Source organism: Etheostoma spectabile, chromosome 14, assembly GCF_008692095.1.
Source record: "Etheostoma spectabile isolate EspeVRDwgs_2016 chromosome 14, UIUC_Espe_1.0, whole genome shotgun sequence".
NCBI lineage: Eukaryota > Metazoa > Chordata > Actinopteri > Perciformes > Percidae > Etheostoma > Etheostoma spectabile.
This window is the reverse complement of record NC_045746.1, coordinates 5,209,520-5,215,572: the sequence shown is the minus strand read 5'-3', so window position 1 is coordinate 5,215,572 and position 6,053 is coordinate 5,209,520. Positions and strand designations below refer to the sequence as shown.

Genomic DNA, 6,053 nt, shown 5'->3' with positions numbered 1-6,053 from the left:
GAGAGAGAGAGACAGATAAAAGAAGTGAAAATGATTGAATGGAGTAAAGACGAAGATAGACAGGGAGTAGCAGAGAGCTTCTCATTAGAGAATCTCTTGTAACCGAGAGTTTTGAAATGACAGCAGATTTACACGAGAGCATAATCCGTCTGCGCTATGCCACTGCTCTGCTACCTCCAGTGACACTCGGGGGGGGGTCTACTTTCCAATAGTATGCATTCATCCGCTGCAGAGGGAGAGCTACAGACGGGCAAAGGCTAGGGAAAATGAACAGTAACTATAGAAGGACCTATCAGGGGGGCTCTCCAATAGGTAAAATTCCCATTTATTCATGCTGGACACTTTTTAAATTGTCTTAGCCATTCTTTTTAAAACTACAGTGAATATTATAAAATATATATTTAAACCTACTGATTTTACTCCGCCACTGTGCTGACTATCTACAGGTAGCCACAGCTGTAAGGATGAGACATAAATAAGCTAAAATTACCTCTAAATGACCTCAAACACATACTTGGTGTTACAGTACCGTAATTTCTTGTTATTTATCATCCGCTATGTACTCAGATATATCTGCAGTACACCATTAAAAAGCCAACACACTGCTTGATTTAACGGTCTAGCTCTACCCATGTAATATTGGCACCTGCCAGCCAATCAGTATTTTCCGTGGTCACGGTATAAGTGTGATAATGCACTTTGAAACATCCCAATAATTATGGGCTTAGCAGAGAAAATGGCACTCTGCTCTTCCATAATATATCCTCAAAGCGCTGTCTCCTATCGGTTATGTTCTTAGCAAATCTGCATTAGCATAAATAGCAGGAGCCAATGCAAAATGTTGCATTCGAGGAAGACAGAGTAATTAGGTGTATATAAGCACTTGCTTGTCTGATGTTCTCAAACAAACAAAAAACTAAACCAAATGGTTGCAGTAGCCTATTCATAGCCAGACTTTAACCATTGTACTTGCCAAACAGATGGCATTTCATTTCAATACGAACATTTTGTCTTAAACGTTGAGGAGTGGCCAGAGATTCTAGATATTTTTGCTATTTTAGGGTCTTGAATGAGCTGTTATTAAAAGGCCCAGAATGTCTGACATCATTGGTGACTACAACTACAACACTGCAGGCCACCGGAGGACGAGGGTTAGGTTTGTTTTGCTGCATCTTCTATCCAGTAGTTGCTGGTTGTGTTGATTTTTTTTCACCTGATGCCTTAAACTGATTCATAGCAAGCATCAACAAATTCATCAGCGAATACATCAGTAGCTTCCAGTCTCCTTTATTATAGGACTTTATGGGCCCGTTCAGAAGCCGTAATTCCTACTGCCTGTGAGTGCGCAGTGTATGCAAGGAATGTTCAGCCTATCAGCAGTTTGACTCTGAATTATTATTTTTTATAGCTGTGTGATATTTGAACCGAAAAAAACATGTAGGCATGGCAATGAAAACGGTAGCATTATTATTAATACATGATTCTTGTATTATATTGGATGTGTTTCATTGAATTTCAAAATTAGAGGTGACAGACTGAGTCCTGGGGAGTGGGCTTCCCTCCCACTGGGTTGGATCTCGACATCTTCGATGGGTGGGGGGGGAGGGGGCAACAGAACAGAAAGAATGAGGGATGCAGACAGAGCAGACTGAGAGCATGTCAAGTTGCCTGCAGGGAGGTGTGATTTCCTCAAGCAACATAAGTAGTCACCTCAAACAGCGTTTTAATGAGGCTGCATGGCGGGGAGAAAAAAAACAAATTATGACATTGATGTATTGGTCTGTCACGCAGTTACTTGCACAACCTGTTTAGCTCTTAAAAAAAACATCTTATTAACAAAGGACTGCAATGGACTAAACCATGAAGTAGACTCTTAACGTTTTAGTCTGAAGAGTGAGAATACCTGATGACTTCTAGAATATGGCCCGTATAATAAACTGGATGTTACTCACCACTAATGGCTGCTTTCTCAAGTGTTTCCAAATAGATTCCTAAGCTATATGGTGAGCAACCATACATATCCATGGAACTAATTGATGCCCCTTGCATTTTGTGGGTGCAGCCTGGCTTGAAATTACATGTTTCTGGTTTTCCTTCTTTGGTGCGTTCAACCTCAACTTCACACACACACACACACACACACACACACACACACACACACACACACAACACGTGGGTACCTGGTGCTGCCCGTTAACGACGGTAGTTTAGAGAACGGGAAATGATACATGACAGGTCGCTTACGCACCGAATATTTCTTGTTCTGACGCGCGCGCTCTCTCTTTCTCCCTCTCCCTTTCTCTCTCTCTCTCTCTCTCACACACACACTCCATCCCCCTACTCCATCTGCGCTCGACACATTTACTCCGTCACGCATATCTTGAGTTCACTTCAACCTGTGACAGTGAGCAGAGGGCTTATTCATTTTCGTTCCGCCACGGATAACAAATGGCACACAACATCACACAAATCAAACGACTGGCTGGATGTCTAAACCAAGACGATTTCTCTCTGTCACAAGTGTTTTATTGTGAAAGGTTTACAAAGACTTCTCAATGACTCCTGCCCTTTATTTTGGGAGGGCATATCCGCCTTTAGCTACACGTATAACTCCTAAAAAGTTTTCTTTTCAAAGCTATGAAAAATCAAATTCCACAGTGAGAAAATTCACAATAAGATAAGAGTCAATAAGAGATACACACATGTGTTTTTGGAAATATTCAATTTAGTTCCGGTCACTCATATTGCCAATAATCATAAAGGGGTCAACACTAATCCTAAATAAATGTGGAAATTCTTTTTCTAGAAATAAATAAATGAACAGGCAAGATTTACACTCACCAATCACGTCGCGAAGTGGATGCTGGACTGAGAGCTTCCTCACACTTGAGTCCGTGGATGCGTGCGTCCCTCTTCGCTTTAACGTCGTTAGTGCCCGTCCCCGTCACGGCTGCTGGAATGAGGCACACATCGGGTCAGATGCTGCGATCCAATGGAAAGCAAACAGGAATCCTCCATTTGAAACTAAAGCTGACTGCTGCTGAATCTCACGGGCGGCTCACGAGCACCCAGTCTGCCTCTCCGTCACCAGCGTGTGTGAGGAGCGAGAGCGAGCGCTTTCCAAACATCTCTCCTCCCTGTTGTTTCTCTCTAGCTGCTCTCAAGGTTGGATACTCTGAAACAATTTGGGAAACAGTATGAATCCTAATGGGGACCTAAATTAATAAAACTACCCCGTGATGGCATATTACATAGGAAAGTGAGGGTTGAATATACTAAAGTACCATAGATAAGCTTCTGAGATTTTTTGCACCAATCATATACGGCACCAATAGTGAAAGTGTTAAGTTTTTGGTTCAGTGTTAAGTCACATGTGGAAAGTGGTCTCCCGTCAAGGTTATTAAGGTGTTTGTGTTTTTCAAAAGGTCTCCTTTAGAAAATTCATATTTCATAAGATCCAGACTTATCCATAATTCAGAAACGTCTGACTGGGGTGTAGGTGGGTGGGGCTGATGGGTGGTCGCGGACTGGACAAGGCACCCTGGGGAGCCCAGTCACATCACTAGACTGTGACAAAAACAAAACGCTCTGTGACCAAGAAATGATGGTCTTGTTGCCAGGGAAGACAGGGAATCCAACCCTGACTGGAAAGCGGCAGCCACTGACAGGCTTATGGATGCTGGGAGTGGCAGAGGTGGGCACACTGCAGTCTGAAAGCTCCATGCTCTAACATCACCAAGATTTCAAATAAATATCCCAGAAAATACACAACCACAGTAGAACAATGACCCAAAGAAACCTAGGAGCTCCTTAAGATTCAACTTTTATTTTTTTCTCAAACCGTGCTAAACATGAGCACTAAAAATGAACCAAACATAACAGTGCAGTGTCCGGGCTCCATCGATACAACCAGACGTCTGCACACCGGACCCCTGAGGTCAATGCCCAACACAATACAACTACGCAGAACTGGGTCAAGTGAAAGAAAACGTGATCTACACATCAATTACCAAATGTGCATCTCCAACCAAACAAAGCTGCTTCTAGTGTACATAGTTAACGAAAAAAAAAACGAAAAATCAAGTGCACTTACTGAAAAAAAAAAATACACAGTACTGTGCCTAATCATAGGCAGAAGTGAAAAAAATGCTTTAAACTAAGAATGCTTTCAAAAATATAAATGACTGTTTATTTTATCATTTACAAAATGCAAAGTGAGCGGACAAAAGAAAAACCTAAATCGCAGCAGTGTTTGGTGTTACTACCCTTTGCCTTCAAACCAGCATCAATTCTTACAGGTACACTTGCGAAAAGTCGGCCAACGTTGGGGATCGTAGACGCAGCGGTCGGCCAAGGAAACTTAGTGCAGCAGATGAAAACACCTCAAACTTGTTTTCCTTCAAAATCAGAAGATGTGCAGTAGTGACATCAGCTCAGAACTGGGAGAAACCAGTGGGACCCAGGTACACCCCTCTACTGTCTGGAGAAGTTTGAGAGTTGCAGCCCAAAAGTCATACCTCAGACATAGAAACAAGGCCAAGCAACTCAACTATGCACAAAAACATAGCCGGAGGTATGGCTTTTTGGCTGCAACTCTACCATGAAGGACAGTCGATGGGTGTGCCTGGGTCCCACTGGTTTCTTCCAGTTCTGAGCTGATGTCACTGCTGGACATCTTCTGATTTTGAAGGGAAAAAAAGCTGGATGTGTTTTCATCTGCTGCACTAAGTTTCCTTGGCCGACCGCTGCGTCGACAATCCCTAGCGTTGCCCGACTTTTCGCAAGTGTATCTGCATGAACTGATGCTGGTTTGAAGGCAAAGGGTAGTAACACCAAATATTGATGTGATTTAGATTTTTCTTTTGTTTGCTCACTTTGCATTTTGTAAATTGTTAAGATAAACAATCATTTATATTGTTGAAAGCATTCTTAGTGTATACATTTTTTCACACCAGCCTAAGACTTTGGCACAGCACTGAAAAGAAGCATTGTTCACTCATACAATGACAGTAAAATACTTTGTGCAAAATCACCTGCGACTAGATTAAAACCCAGAGAAAAACAAACAAAAAAAACAACCAGTATAAAGTGAAATATGTACAGTGAATGTTATTTTCCCTAAAGAAACAGAGAGCACTTTACTTTAAATCATGTCCTTCATTTTCAGTGTGGATTAAAAACTGCTTTCCACTTTTCCTTTTTTCAAATAGAAGTTGATTGGCAAGTAATGGGGAAAAGAAATGATGCCGTGATTGTCCTTGTGTAAAACCGTTTGAGAAAAACCAGTCACAGGATGGGACGGTTTAGAGATGTGACACACAGATGATCAGTGTGTGGAATTCAACTTCAAAAAAAAAAAAAAATTGGTGTTTCACCGAGACAAGAAATCAGTGGTACTGATGAGGTGCTATAATGTGACAAAATTGCTGTTCATTTACTGCCTCAATCGACACCCAATTAAATAGAATGGAGCAGAAAATAAATGTGAGTGCTTGAAATTAATGGAATGACCAAGTGTTCCTTACACAAGTTAATACAATTTCTTAATCAGAGGGGCATTAGACCTGAACTGGAGTCGAAGTATCATTCTACTCCAATGTTGAAACAACCAGATTGCTGTCAAGACATTGTTACAATATATATATATATATAAACATACCTTTTATATGTACAGAGAGCCCTTGCAGGGGCTAAAAAAAACCCAACCAAACAAACATTTAAAATAATTCCAAAAATAAATTAAACATAAAATATAAATAGGCACAAAAGGTGAGCTTAAAAGTCTTTTCCATTTTTCTTTGGGATTACTAACAAAGGTATACAAACAAGACTAAGGAATGTGAGCCCATATATCAGCTGGTACGGTGAGGGGTGCTCTGCTCTTCTGTCCCTGTGATCCATGTGGGTTAAAAGCGGTTTGACCACACAACAGTAGTCCCTACCTGTCGTGGTCAAAGTGATTGTGATCAAATTACAGAAAAAGTGGAGTGCTCCTGCAGTCTGGTGTTAAAATGGGTCTCAAAAAGTGAGGGGGGGGGGGAGGAGGGCATTCA

At 41.4% G+C, this 6,053-nt stretch overlaps 1 protein-coding gene and 1 long non-coding RNA gene across 2 annotated transcripts in view; both read right to left on the bottom strand.

The window, feature by feature from the left end:
* The window catches only part of rftn1a (raftlin, lipid raft linker 1a), a 23,429-nt gene extending 20,191 nt beyond the window's left edge, over nucleotides 1–3,238 (bottom strand). Inside the window, exon 1 of the mRNA XM_032536036.1 lies at nucleotides 2,842–3,238. The gene's annotated coding sequence lies outside the window, so the exon portion shown is untranslated. The remainder of the gene's footprint in view (nucleotides 1–2,841) is intronic.
* Nucleotides 3,239–3,806: 568 nt separating this feature from the next.
* On the bottom strand, nucleotides 3,807–6,047 carry LOC116701971 (uncharacterized). Its single transcript, XR_004335042.1, has 2 exons — nucleotides 4,977–6,047; nucleotides 3,807–4,115 (listed from the first exon to the last, which is right to left on the bottom strand). It is a non-coding gene; the product is annotated as an uncharacterized LOC116701971 (long non-coding RNA).
* Between the last annotated feature and the right edge of the window lie 6 nt (nucleotides 6,048–6,053).